The following is a 15,682-nucleotide window of genomic DNA, read 5'->3' as shown; positions in this document are numbered from 1 at the left end:
CACTGGGGTCTCGCTCTGTCAGTTTTTCTTCTGCAAAGTAGTGATAACCGTACAAAAGCAATCCAGATTTTCAAAAGATCTCAGCCTCCCACTCTGACAGCCAGACTTTACAAGGAAATCACCTCCCATTTAGGCACCAAAATGTAATATTCATATGTAGGAAAAAAAGCTTAGCAGACTGGGTCCTCAGCTTCTTATACAATTTGGGCAGCAGGCACTGCTGTGAGAGTTGTTGAGAACTTTGGGAAATTTGCTCCTTCTCTAAGAACCTAAACGAGAACCCAGCTTTTCTGAAAGTCTGGCTCCAGTTTAGGTGTTGAGCACTCAAAAATTTGAGTCTGAGCTCTCTGGACAATCTGGCATCTAATGAAGAAGTGCTGTGAGGATAAATTAATTAAACATGAGATCCTGAGGTAACAGTGATGACAGTACTAGTAAACTTTGTACAGAAGTGAGGAATAGCTTCATGTGTTGAAATTTCAGGGATAATACCTAGTAGGCAAGAGATTATGACCGACTGTGGGTCTGCCACAACACAAGGAGAACCACAGTATGTTTTCCCATAGCTGAATTCTGCCACCGATAGAACGGGTACTGTTGCCAGTGACAGATGTGATACTATTGGCACACAATGTTAGAAGTTTTAAAATATTAAAGTATAGACTTTTAATGTAGTGGAGAAACACACAGTAAATCTTTAATACCGGCTTCTTAACCAAGAGGCACAAAGAGTATTTGAAAGCTGTTGCTCCGTTGCTATTAGTTTCACCCGAGTATTTATTGTCAGCTGGACTTAGATTTTCCAGATGACACTAATATCCCTGCAGGAAATGGAAGGGAGATGAAGCAACGTCTTTGAAACTGCTGAAAGACTAGTTTTGTACAAGAATTACGCAAATACAATAATTGTGTGGTTTTCTTTTTAACAGTTGCTCTATAGAAAAGGAAGAGAAGTGCAACTAGGAGATGCCTGTTGCTCATTCTGCGTGTTCACTGATGGAATGTCTGCTTGATGAAAAGTGCCTGTGACTGTCAAGGGTCTTCACTGATCCTTTCAGAGACAAGCATGTAACTCTGTTTTGGGGGGAGGTTTTTCTAATGAGAAATAGGCAGGTTCTTACTTCTAATGTAGTTCTTTTATTTCCTGGTATTTTCTCAAACACAGCTGAAGAATAAGGCTAGACCTGGCACATCCTTACTGTGTGGGGTATTCGCATCTTCAGCAGAAGGCCATCTGCAGCTGAGGCCCAGCAAGATTTATCTTATAGCTTCATGTTCCAAGGACCATCTACCTCTTTGTTTTGTAGTGAGCTAAGCAGCCACGATCTAACAAATACGTAATTCTAATGAATTCAGCAGAGCTACTCTATTTCATATCAGCAGAGAGACCAGTCAAGTAAATAATCTTTTTGCAGATACACTAGTTATTTGTACACATTTGTATACATGGACAGCATAGCACTCCAAGGGCAGTGGAAACCAGCAGGTTTGGCATTTTTCCCTTTTCTTAGCTGTCTTGCCTCTTTTCTCAACATTTCTTTTGTAAGCTACAGCTTTCTCTTTTCTTCTTGTGATACTTAACTCTCACGCCTGCTTCTGCTGATTTAAAAGAAAAAAGGAAAAACCACAAGTTCTGGGAAAATGAAATGGTTTCTGGAATGTGTCAGCAACAAGTAGAATCTCTTGGGATCACCTTTGACATACAGGAACAATAAGTTTGAGAGAGGAAATTGGTTTCCCCACGGCTGATGGTTTTCCAGGATTGGCTTACCCCACTCCCACAGTGTTGAAGCTATTGAACGCTCAATTAGTATTCCCCAAAGTGTCAAAACGAATTGAACCAGCTCCAGAAATTCTTCACTGCAGCTCATGTATCATTTCTCAGGGTTCGAGAAAAGGACCTACTGTTTCACCGTGTGCTGCAAACAAATTGTCCCCTTTTCAGCCCTCTGCCGCTTCGCTTTTTTTACTTGGTTCAAGGGCACCTGCAAAAATAAACAGGAATGGCAAGTTATTGCAACCAGAATGTGTGGAGCACCTCAGCTAACTAGTTTATAAATAGCTAGACAGATGGATATAATGACTATAGTATCTTGAAGTATTTTGGGTTGGTTTTGTTTTGCTTTGGGCAGTTGCTATATTACACTGTGTGATTCTGACAACGGTAATGTATTCCCAAAGTGCAGATGGCAGGCTACATTTTGAGCTACAGGCCAGAATCATACTGCCAACCTCAAGGACTCGAAAATCATGACCTAGATTTCACCCCAAATAACGGAATTTCTTCAGAAGCCAGTGGAACTGAGTTTTATTAAAAAAAAAAGTCACTTGTATTTCATATTTATATTTTTCAGTCTTTGTAATGTGTTTGGCTACATTTTTTATCTCATCTCACCAAAAGTCATAAATTTCTTGCTTAGTAATAAAAGTGGAGACCATAGTGTGACACCAAGAGTCAAAGCTCCAAGAAAAATGCTGATATTCACTAAAAATGACAAAATGTCAGAAGTTAGAAATTCACTTTTCAAGTGCAAGAAGTTTCCAAAGATGACCCATTCTGGTTCATCCCAGTGCAAATTCCAAGAAAGCTGCATCTCAGCTTTAATCTCAGCATCTCAGCTCAAGTGTAATAGTCTCATTAACAGCTCAAGTGTAAAAGTCTTATTTGCATTAACTTCATTAGATTGCTTGCTGTAGTTATTCTCGATCCAGTCTTTGCTAGCAGTGATGTCTTCCTTTGTGTTGGCCAGGCTTATGTTTGTGGTCAGGAGAAGCAAACAGAAATAAAACCAAGACATAGCTAAGCTGGGTGCTGGGCAAGACTCAGTGCATCACTCACCAAGGTGCTCAGAAGAATGAAAAAGAAGAAGTTATTTGAACTTTAAACCTAAAATCACAGTTGGACTTACTTTAATCTGAGGTAGCAAAGAAATTTCTGACAACTTGCTATTTTATTCTGAAACAAGTGAGCTTTAGTATCTTGGTGCTTTGCAGTGAGATCAAGGACTGTTTTTCAATGATTGAGACACTTAGCTTTGAGTAAGTCATAAAAAGCAGCTCTTTCCAGTTCAGTCCTAGTTATAGGAAAAGTGCATGCACAGGGAAGCCTCAAAGAGGACCAGCCTGGAAAAAGGTTCAGGTAAAGAACTAAACAGAGAAGAGAAACAGTGGCAGACAGACAATGGGTCAATTTGCAAATATCCTTTGTTAGCCACTGACCTCTAACAGGTCAGACAGATGGACAAGAAGTGTGTTAGAGAACAGAATAAGAATTCAAAATGGTCCTGGTGAGTTGGAGAAGTGGTGTAAGATGACCATTCTTTTAAGAAAAAGACCACTTCTATTTAGAAAAGGGTTGTTGTACAAGAGAAGTGGAAAGTGTGGCACAGAGGTTGAATAAATTAATGATGTGAACACAGCCTGGAAGATGTCTGGCTGGGTATCACTTTATCCAGCAAGGATCTGAGGGTTATCATGACATCATCTACCTGGACTTGTGCAAAGCATTAGACACTGTCCTGCATGACATCCTTGTCTCTAAACTGGAGAGACGTGGATTTGACAGATGGACCACTCGATCGATAAGGAATTGTCTATATGGCCACACACAAAAGGTTTGTGGTCAACGGTTTGATGTCCAAGTGGAGACCAGTGACAAGTGGCATTTCTCAGGGGTTGGTATTGGGACTGGCCCTGTTTAATATCTTTGTCAAGGGCATGGACAGCGGGATTGAGTAGAACCTCAGCAAGTTCGCAGACAACACCAAGCTGTCTGGTGCGGTCGATGCGCTGCAGGGAAGGGATACCATCCAGAGGGACCTTGATAGGCTGGAGAGGTGGGCTTGGGAGGTGGGCCTGTGAGAACCTCATGAAGTTCAACTAGGCCAAGTGCAAGGTCCTGCACATGGGTCAGGGCAATCCCAAGCACAAATACAGGCTGGGCAGAGAATGGATGAGAGCAGCCCTAGGGAGGGGGACTTGGGAGTGCTGGTGGACAAAAAGCTCAACATGAGCTGGCAATGTGTGCTTGCAGCCCAGAAGGCCAACTGCCTCCTGGGCTGCATCAAAATAAGCATGGCCAGCAGGTCAAAGGAGGTGATTCTGCCCCTCTGTTCCAGTCTCATGAGACCCCACCTGGAACTCCAGTTCTGGAGCCCCCAACATAAGAAGGATATAGGCTTGTTGGAAGGAATCCAGAGGATGGCCACGAAGATGATCAGAGGGCTGGAGCACCTCTCCTATGAGGACAGGCTGAGACAGTCAGTGCTATTCAGCCTGGAGAAGAGAAGGCTCCAGGGAGAACTTACAGCAATCTTCCAGTACCTAAAGGGGGCTTATAAGAAAGATGGGAACAGGCTTCTTACCAGAGCCTGTTGTGACAGGATGAGAGCTAATGATTTTAAAATAGAGAGGGTAGATTCAAACTGGATATAAGGAAGAAATTTTTTACAATGAGGGTGGTGGAACTCTGGAACAGGTTGCCCAGAGAGGTGGTGGATGCCCCATCCCTGGAAATTTTCAAGGCCAGGGTTGGATGGGGCTCTGAGCAACCAGGTCTAATTGAAGATGTCCCGGCTCCTTGCAAGGGGATTGAACTAGATGGCCTTTAAAGGTCCCTTCCAACCCAAACTATTTTATGAATCAGAGGCTATGACCGTGAGTCAATCAGCCTGAGGCAAATAGGGAAAATATTATACTGATATGTTTAAATTAGAGGATCATCTGTAAGAATAGTGAAATAATCACTGCACTCTACTTGGAGCTCCTTAAGACTAAGAGAGCAATGAGTAGCCTTCTCCAATAGTTAAAAGGCAGTTGTGGGTACAACAAAAGCAATGGCCTTAAATTTGCAGTAAGGAGAGTTCGGTTAGACCTTAAGGACAAACATCTAACAGCAAGAATGATGGACCACTGGAACAAATTGCTGTGGGAAGGCTGAAGAGTCACAGAAAGGCTTTTACCCACAAGATAAACATCCGTCAAGAATAGATATAGTTGAACTTTCACAGGGTGGATTTGATGACCTCAAGGTCCTTATTTTCAGTGATTTATTAATAAAGCCAATATAAAAGAGGAAGAGCTCAACACAATACATTCACCATTTCTTTAATACTCTGGGCAAAAATGATCAACCAGAGACAGTGCCTCCCTTTTGGTCCTTACTGATTTTGATGGTGGCAACAGCAGCCATTGGGTGTATAAGGCAGTTTGCAGCAGAAGCAGAACAAGGGCGAGTGGAGAAGTGAGATGAAGTTGTTGATCCAGACTGTACGATGCGTTGCAACTTCAAAGCCACTTGCCATTACAGGATGCTGCTAATGGCACCGTCACTGCCCACCACCTACCTGCTTCCAGCATGGATGACAGTGCAGCTTGGACCATGTAAGGCCACATAAACAAAAACATTCAGAGCTCAACTCCTTCGGGCTTTACAGCACACATGACGATGCAGCTGTCTGGCCCAGAGAATTTATGGAAGACCCTTCATGCCTCACCTTCCCTTTATTTATCCCTGAATGGCATAAAGGGCTTCTACAGGAAAAGATCTTGTGCATGTTTGGGCTTCTAGCAGGATTCTCATTTGGCATCTGTGAGAGAAATTTAATATCCTACCTGCCACTACTTCCTCTTGGAGCCTGTTGTACAAGCTACAATGGCTACCTAGAGCTTCAGCCCGTACATACTGCAGACCTTATTCTAACTTAGCTCCTTATGAAATGTTATGCATGGAAGACAATGCTTTAAAAATACACTTGAGCAAGCCAAGAGAAAGAGATAATGAGAGTCAAAAATAGATCACTTTCAGGCACAGAGGGTGTACAACCCCTGAAACTCTATTTTCATTTCAGTTTTTGGCTTTCTAAGAGTGCGAGAAAGTTCTGAGAGAGTGGGAGAGTGAGTGCTTTGACATGCACACAAAGACTTGCTCGTTGGCAGAAAAAAAATATTACTGGGTGTGCTACTATATCAAGAGCTTTACTACATTGACTTCAGCACATACACAGTGTTTCGCAAAGTAGTGTCTTTCTTCTGGAATTTCCTCATCTCGTATTTCCATTTTGAAACAATGTAATCAATAAATAAAACATCAGATAGGCTGCTAAACACAAATAGGCATCAAATCAAGAGGAATGGGTGAAGAAAGTGGTGCAAATAAAGGAAAACTGGGATTAAGGGCACACAGAAACTTATTCTATTTGAAATAATGTGCATAACATTTCCTCAGCATCAAGCTAAGAAACCAGGACAAACAGAATGGTACTGCCTCTTCTGTTTTTATTGCCTTCCTATGGGCTTATTTTACTGGGATAAGGTCTGTTTATTCAGATAGTAGAGACACAGGTCTAGCAAGCAGAAGACAAAAGAAGCACAAAGCATTTGCACAAGGCATGGAGGGAGAGAGTGTCTCTATATACCTGCACTTAGGATGCTATTTAGAAGGACCCCTCTGTAGAGCTGTGCCATGGAGAAAGGTTGGTTCTTACTGGCCTTGTGGACTCAGTTCAGCTGTGAGCTAAGCTTGTTAGTCCAGGCAGGGGGTCACATTTCAGTACATACCAAACTGGGCATACATGAACAGTGTCCCTGAAGTCCCATTAATGTGAGCAGTAAGGCTGCTTTCTGGAGAGCCAAGTGGCAAGTCTGAGAACAGATGCTCAGTGAAGGGCTGCTCTGTTGGATGGCAAAGTGAAACACACCTGTGAAGGCAGGCCAGAGCTAGTTTTTATTTCCCCAAAGCTGTTATCAGTATACCACAACCTAGACTCCCAGCCAGCTAGACTGTGGGTACTCAAGTTTGTCACCACGTACAGTAATCACATTTCCAACACCTATCCCCTCCATCGAAGCTCCCTGCAGATAGCCTCCATTCAGTTTAACTCTAGGAAAAAAAAGTTTATGTAAACCAGAGCATCTGAAATAATCAAGTATGCAACAGATTATTTGTAATCTCACAGCAATGAAATTAAATTTCCATAAATAAATCCCTAACAAGCCTGTATTATTTTATTAAGGCATGGCAACAATCTAACTAAATATAAATTAAGGGCAAATCTGGGGACTTTAACTAAAGGGATTACCCAAAATGTTTAGCTGAATCATCATCAATTACTATTTCTGTTTTCTGCTAACAGCTGCACTATTATCTGTGCAGGGTTTAAACAATGTGCTGTTAAAGGTACTTGAACACATGCTTGCCTTCAAACCTCCCACTAGATCCACCACTTCAACCCCAGTGGTGTGTATGTGCTCAGAGACGTTGCTGACACGCAGCCACGATCCTGAGTAGGCATCCAACACATTCAGGTGCCGTCAACAACATGAGTTTTCACGTGTGCGTCAGAAGGTAAAATGACACCAGATTTTTCTCTCCAAGATGCATTTAGCACTGATGACAGCTGTTGAGCCAGCGATGTGCTACCCAGAGCGTACACCCAGCATGAGAGCTTTTCCAGACAGATGTGCCCTGCAACCACTGCTAACACATGTCAGTGAAGGGAGGTTCCTCTTCATGGCTTATTCCCTGCCCTCGAAACCCTGCCCTCCTTCCCATGCCTGGTGTTTTATGCTCACCACAGTGGGTTCTCTGTGAAGTGTGCTGGAGAGGTGGCAAGGGCGGCAGGCTGAGTCAGAGCTCGGGACTGCAAGAGATTCCTTTGGAGGACGGCAGCTAAACTCATCTCGAGGAGGAGGGCTGGAGTGGGATTTCAGCTTGCGTGTTGATTACTGTTGGTATTGTGGCCAGCTCATGCTGGCAAAGTGGAACAGGTGCCAAGGGTCCCTGTGGGCTGTTCTGGCAGCTGCGACCCGTGGTGCATAGACGTGCGTTGACCACGCTCTGTACCTTCTGCATTGTAGACCATTTGCTGGGGAACTTTCTGGAGCTGTTTAGGCTGAACTTGGGCCTGAGCAGCCTAGACTATAGCTAGCCTAAGAGGGGGAAAGAAAAAATGAAATGCAAGTATAAGGAGATTCCAGTCTGTTTCTAATTTCTCCCTGAAACTTGCTCTGCACAAGCCACCAAGAAGCAGCCAGACAGTGGAGACTCAGGTTTTCCACACACTGTGGAGCTACAGGGATTTAACTTTCTGGTGAAAAGTTTTGTGTCTCATTACCAGTGCCTCAGCTTTTGTATGCTGATGACAGAAGGAGTACCTGGTGTTGAGGAATTGCATGCCCACACAAAATTTTAAACCTGAAATCTTAATTTAATTTTATTTTTACTTTAGGACTTCTTTATTATTTCAGGACTTTGAGAGTAATTTATGCCCTGTTATTTGACTTTATTACACAAGATGCCAAGATTTATGTTAATAGAGGAAAATGCATTTAAAATGTCTCCTAATATATTTCTCTTAAAATACATGAAGATTACAGCTGCTGCAATAAACTCATAATCTCTGAATGCTAGAATGGAAATGTTTGACATTAACAGGCTGCTTTTAGAAATGAAATATCTGTAGTGAGGACACGGAGAACTTACAACTGACGTCTAATTGTGACTGCATTTGAACTTTGCATGCTATTATTTGAGATGCGGAGGAGGGGAGAAAGTTAACTTTTTACACATACCTCAACACTTCTTCATGTCAACCAGAAACAGAGGCAGCAGAATTCCACAGGAGAGACTGTTCCTTTGGCAGTTAGGAGCTGAGAGGAACCAAGTAGCATGTGAAATCTTGTGAGAAAGTCTGATCCCTCCTATTTTCCAGTCTCAACAATTGCCATGGAAATTGAATGCTCGGGCATGCATACAGGGATTTATTTCTCAACTGCAGCACAAATTGTAAAAATCTGGCATGATATGGGACAACTTTGGGAACAGTTGGGTTTGAGTTAGCACTGAGATCCTGACGTGTCCTGGTCAAACATGTGACTGGGAGACCTTGATAGTGGACAACTGTGCTGCAGCCCTTCCTGCGTGTAATTTCATTACTTTTAGAGCAAGGAGGCATGCTTTACATGTTACTGTGAAATAGCAGATGATGAAGAGAGAAAGTATGAAGAGGTGGTCTCTGACCAGATTCCCTACTCTGCCACAGCAGTTTTATGGTACTAAGATTTTCCTACCTTATCTCACTGTAAATCTGATCTTGTAGAGTAGAGGTTAAGTCTGGGTTTAGAAAAACTGGGCAACTTTGAATTTAAACTATTTCGGTAGAGCTGTAGTTCATACTACTGTTAGCAATCCTTAGTGCTTAAGTAAGATGAAGATCATTTTTTTGTACACATGAAACTCCCACTGAACCCTGCTGGCATTGACAGAGAAGTGACTAATTGCTCAAAATAAAATATGATTGCCTGTTCTGAATTCCTTTTTATAAGAATCTAGATCCTTTTGCTATACATAGGGTTATTTAAATCTTCCTTTGAAAAATGAACGTAGGAGTGTGGGTCTAAGCATGACAAAGACCTCGGACCTCCATTTTTGAGTTGGGGAAGCCTTGTTATAACAGTCATTCATCTGCTGGGAAGGTTTTTATTTACATTCTCAGCATGAACTGCACAACGTATTGCAGAATAAAATGGTACCTTTGCCTTGTCCTGGAATACCCCACCAGAAGGAAATCAAGCTCAAAGTGGTTATACAACTTGAAGGAGAACAACTATTTTCCTACTTTTCGAAGGATTGCATACAAATACAATGCTACCTGTGCCATCAGAAACAAACAAACAAGTGAAGAAAAACAACCCAAAACCTAATCTGCTTTAATAATATCAATAATTTACTCTTTTGTTTTTTCCCCAAAGGAGTCAATTTAGTGTTTAGTTTATGAATACATTCCATCCTTGCTACACAGATCCCAAAATTGAAATATGCCACAGACCAACCCAGTTAAAAGAAAATCATACATTTTTATTGCCTCTTCACTTTTCCATGTATTTAGAATAATGACATTAGGACAACTTCTATTTGAGGCAAGGTCAAAGTAATTTCAAAGAAATCAATAGAATTCATCTGCAGTTATCTGTGTAACTGAAAGCAGAATTTGATCCAATAAGTGTTAAATGAGCACTCTTAAAATAGGAAGTAACAGATTCTAGGCACATGTATCATCAGTTCAAATTAGATTTTACCTCTTGAAGCATCTCAGCACAATCAGGCCTGGAAAGGAATTACTCAGTCAGTGAGGAGTACAGTATCTCTTCTACTGTTTATATTGTCTACCCTATATGTTTTCTTTTGTTCATCAGTAATAAAGTTTTTAGGTTTTTAATGTAAATTCCTTTTTCTGTTTGCTTTGGGCATTTTGTTTGCCTTATTCTTGAAATCTAGAATGAATGTTTCTGTTAAATTTCCCTTTCTAGTCATTATGCATTGTTACCATTATTTTGTTTATGTTATAAAAGACTCAGAAGTGGTTCTTTGCTGTATAAAAATGCAAAAGAAACCACAGTCCCATCCCTAAAAGGCTTATGGGGAAAATACTAATATGTTTGGGTTAATCCTATTTCAGGAAACTAAATTTGGCCTTTAATATCTTTTAAACAGAAAACACAATGTTATAGGAAAAAATTATTTATTTGAGACAAAAAAAAAGTACTCAGTAGAATCTTAGCTGGGGGCTTTATCTGACTTGGTAGGACTTCTGAAATGTCATCTTTTGCACTTTGAAGGGATAAACTGAAAGACAGTTTGCTATTCCAGTAATGCTGGGAATTATAATTCTCTGCTCATGAACCTAAAAAAGCCCACAGAGTAAAGCATCTATTAGCACAATTTAGCCAGTACAGCTTGAAAGCACAGATCACAATGTTAATCAGCTCAACAAAGCTGCTACATTATTAACAGTCACCAAAGACCTTTGTAATAATAGTAATACTAAACAATGAAGATGCAAATAACAGGATACTTGGATGAGTTTTATAATTATATTTTCTTCTTGGGCACTGTATTTTATTTTATTTATCTCAAATAAACATGGGATCTGTATACTGAAGTGTTTCATTTGGCAGATCAGTAGATTAAGTGAAATAGAGTCAAAATTAAAGAAACATATGTTCATACTTGTTCATATCCTCATCTTGACTGAAGTGGGAGTTGAGAGCTAATTCTCTTAGATGTAGCACAGCATGCTGAAAAACTGAGGTTTTACTATATAATTTTATTTCATTGTATGAACTTGGTTATATAGAGAAAATTTCATAAAAATTATGGTTAATCAAAAGTCAATTTATAGGTGAAGAATGGTTTTGATGACAAATTTATGACCAGTTATAGTCCATAACCGTAAGGGATTCTTAAGGTGGGAAGTAAAGACCTTTCTTTTACTAAACGTATTCACTACTGTAGCATCAAATGTGTTAAGGCCATTTTTTCTCAGGTGGTGCTTTACAGAATCCGATCCAAAACTTAACTGCACAGTGTCCACCTTCTCCACTCAACGAGACAGATCTCCAATATACAGAAACTTAATTCATTATCAAGGCTCTGCCTTCCACCCTCCATCTCGTACATCAACTGTAACAGAGGTCTTGAAATAATAATACATGATCATGCATCTAAAGGTTGTATAGTAGATGGAAAGTAATTAAATTAAGATATTGTGGACAATCTGAATGCTAAGTACTTGAAGCTTGATTTTTTACAAATTTAGCAAGCATATTAATAACTAAAATAATTTTAGGTGTCTATGACAGCTAGTATTACAAAATGGATGTCCCATTAATTTTATGCACATAACATACTTTAAAAAATAGGCTATATTTCATGTAAATAAAACTGTTATATGTAAATGGTGGAGTGGGGATACAGGCAAATAGAACTGAAAGAGAGCTGTGTGGGTCACTGAGTCTAATCCTTCATGCCATGAGTCCCCTATCGGGTGTTTGCTTTCTACATGAATAGTGTATTAAAAATAATACCTCACTCATAAGTTGTTTTCTATTTTATAGATTAACAAATAAGTACAGTATTTGAAGAAGACATTACACTGTAGAAATCAATAGCAGAGTGCTTTGACAGAGTGACGATAAAAGAGATAAGGTACATGAAAAAATCAGGATGCGCCAAAGACCCTTCTTCAGTCAAGGATTATTCCCTAGTTTAAGTCAAAAAAGAGGAAGACGATTGCCTCAGCTCTTCCCATGTGTTTTTCATAGTGCTTTTAAGGTGTAATAGTGTTAATTAAATCAAGCCTAAGGTTTTTTAGGAGTATTGTCATACCTTGGATACTTGTGTGTTATATGATGAACACTGAATCAAGCTGCCTTTGCAGATAAATATTCTCTCTTTGACTCAGTCCTGTTGAACACGCAGCATTGTCCTTGTGGATTTTAAGGGGTGCTTTGCTTGGAAAAGAATTGAGGAAAGCACGTGAGGATATAGCTGTCATGCATGTGTCAGATATTTACAAAGTGATGTTAACGTAGCACATTTACCTTCACAAGTTTGGCAAGTAGATCATCTAAATGTGCTGTGACATTCATCTGTAACTGAATTACTAAAATGCCCACTCTAACCTCAATTTGCTCTAATTGATTAGCTCTTCTGTCTATAATTCAAGAAAATGGCTCTGCTTTCAGAAAAGACAACTGAAAACCAGGAGAATGATACCCATCCACCTGATTTTTAGATTGTGTAAGTTGCTCTTCTGATGACCTGTGAGGCAAAGTCAATGTGCCATTTCACAGTGGTGCTGGATGATGTGAACTGCAATTAATGCTGTCAGAGGAAGCAGACAGTTCTGTTCCTAGGCTGCCACTTAGCCAGGTAGCTTTTGCCAGCTGCACAGTAAATAGTTCTAAAGTGTCCTTTTGGAGGTTAATTGTCCATCATGGTAATTATTCAGACATCACATTATGTACACAGTCCTTGATGCACCTAAAAGTGTCTGCTTCCTGCATACTATCAGCTCTGCACATACATATTCACACGGAGCACACACAGCCCAGATTCAGGTAGGACAGTTTAGTTGCAGCTGCAAAACACTCTCTGTCCAAAATGCAGTAATTTGGGAGGGAATTTGCAATTGCACCTTTCTTTTTTTCCTCCAGATAAAATTGCTATCCCTGACCTTGATATATTGAGTGTCTAGATTCCAGTTTCCAGTTCAGTTCGCCAAATCCTAGTAGAAAGCACAGGTTTAAAAAGGAAAGCATATGTAACAATGAGGTATTGCTGGCAGTTAATGACAAACTGCACTGAACCAAAGTGTTTTAGGTAATTCGATAACAATGTTCCCATTCCTTTAGCAAGCTATACTACATAAGGGGCTATATCTGTTTAATTTTATGCAAGTAACAATATAAACATACGTATGCCGTTCAGTCACATGGGTATGAAAATGCAGCACTTCGCCCCAGTGACTGCTGTTGTCTGGTGTTCCATTGCTGTGCACTTTTCTTTGTAACATAAGCGCTTCAGGAGATGACCATGGCACTTTGCAGATCCCTTTAGGTAGGAGTGACAGGAGGGCATGCCGATGCAGTGGGAACCAGATGTAGCAGGAACAGAGTCCAAATGCCTTTAGGGGCTCCGGAGCTCAGACGTGGGTCACAGTACCTTCCCGCCACCAAAAAGGAAGGTTGGGTGGCCACATTGAAAGAAAGAGCCCAGTTGGGATATTTCGTTCAATTCAAAATGAAGCACTGCATTTATTTTCTTCAGGTTAGTAAAGCCTTATGTTCACACCTTTTATGGAATGACGTCAAATCAGCAACAGAAAAGCTGTTTCTGAAGCAGAATCACTTTGGTTTTTCTGAAACAATTTTCTCCTTTCTTCTGGACAAGACTGCTTGCTGATTTGACAAATGGTTTCAGTCTCTCTAAAGCTGCATTTTCCTTTTATTATTATTTTGTTTACAAACCTCCTTCCTTTTCTACCTCCTCTCCTGTCCCTGGTCTGACACTGTAGCGCACCGCTTCCACCCCTTCCATCCCCATCCAGCTGTGGGAAGCTGCTCAGCTCCACTTGCTCCCCATATTCTGTTGAAAACAAAAACCAGCTGAGTTGTTACCAAAGGTGAGAAGAGGCTTCCTATCCATCCCCCTCCAACTTGTATGCATGTATGCATTCCTACTAAGTAGGAATATTTATTTCCCCTTTGATTAAGGGAGGTTTTTTCCAATACTTGCTGGTTTCCCAGGATGACAGGCAGATACCACAGCGATACAGACTGTAAGAACTGCTCTTCAACTAGAAGATGCTTCCTTTCCATGAAGCTGCAAAGAGCTCAGAAGATGATACTCCCAGTACCCTGCAAAGGCGGCTGGCTTACAGCACCAAAGGCAGCAGCTAAACCAGCTTGTCTTCACATTTGCAGTGATCTGGAGACACACACACAGTTGATTACCGTGTCCCGACCGACGGGAGAAATACACTAACGCAATGGTTTTCAACTGTAGGCCTCCTGCACAGAGCATGGAGCAGCATGCTGACCTCCCATGTTCCTCTGAGCCAGGTAGCCAGACTATTTGAAAGGAATGTTAGGGTGGATCTCCAGACACTTCTGGCTGTGCTGAGGGCACATCCATCATGGTCTCGTCTTGGTCGCTTACCTCTTGGAAAGAGAAGAGGTGGGCGGAGGGAGAGATAAAGGCAAACAGCCCAGCTGCTAGTGGCAGCAGCCACGTCCCAGGACTTCCTTGCCCCAGGCCCCTCTGTAAGGCAAAATGTATTAGAAAACTGAATTTTCTGAATGTGTGTGTTCCAACTAAATTGATGAGGGGGAAGAGGAGAAAGGGTGGAAAAAAATATTTGCAGCTGTTTGAATGGGGAATTTCTGTTTGAGTCAGATCTCAAAATCAGATTTTGTTCAAGCATCAGTACACATTGCTGCACTGGTTTTTACAAGACACCAGATGCTGATCTGAATTGCTTCACAGAAGCCATTAGCAGTTCAAGAGATTTAGGAGGCTGCTGATAAGAGAAGATAGAGCAGCTCTGTAAATTGTCTCCTTACACATCGATAAAGGTTGAAGTGAAACCTTTCATCTACATTTGATCTCTTCCCAAGTATGTAGAGTGGTAGAATGTGCTCATTTTTCTGAATAATAAAACTATTTCATTAAACCTTGCAGAAATTAGTAGGTTAATTCACCATCTTTCACTAAAGTGGCAGTTGTAGAGATTTTTTTTTTAATGCCTTTTTTACATCAAAGCTTTGGAGGCTACTACTGACATTTGCTTCTTGTGGTTTTAAATAGGTGTTATTTACAACACACCTGAAACTGTTGTCAAAAGGGGTTTTTTGTGTATGTTATATCAGCAAACCTAAGTAATAATTCCTTCTGAAGTTGACAAGGTATAAATGTTAAAGGTATAAATGTAAGTTTAGGGAGTAGTTATAGTTAAGTGTAAATATTTTCCGTTTATTTTTTTTAATTGCTGCGTCCTGTTTAACAGATCCTTTCTAAGTTGTGCTGGAGCCTCTCTTGGGAAGCAGTCCCTTTGATGGAACTGCTCTGGGCTCTCTTTGAATGGAAGCAGTATCATGACAAAATACTTACAATAAGTCAGAACAGAAAGTGATCAGCACATTTATATGCCAGGATCTCTGCATTTACAGTTTCCTTGAACTTGTCTGAAGCCATTTGAAGGCGCTCACTTGTGTACAGAGCAGAGCTGGAGAACATCACTGGAATCCTGGTACTGTAACAGGGCTGACTGCATGGAGCAGCTACGGCTGTAGCACTCTGCCAGCCCCGGCTTAGAGCAGCGGCCAAAGGGGAAGAGGCAAC

General features: G+C 40.9%; 1 protein-coding gene across 2 annotated transcripts in view; it reads left to right on the top strand.

Annotated features, from left to right (window-relative positions):
- RERG (RAS like estrogen regulated growth inhibitor) overlaps window positions 1–15,682 on the top strand; it is a 111,451-nt gene that overhangs the window by 42,686 nt on the left and 53,083 nt on the right. The window lies entirely within an intron of this gene.

This window comes from Chlamydotis macqueenii, chromosome 1 (assembly GCF_036417535.1).
Source record: "Chlamydotis macqueenii isolate bChlMac1 chromosome 1, bChlMac1.mat, whole genome shotgun sequence".
Classification (NCBI taxonomy): Eukaryota; Metazoa; Chordata; class Aves; order Otidiformes; family Otididae; genus Chlamydotis; species Chlamydotis macqueenii.
This window is presented reverse-complemented; position numbering and strand designations above follow the sequence as displayed.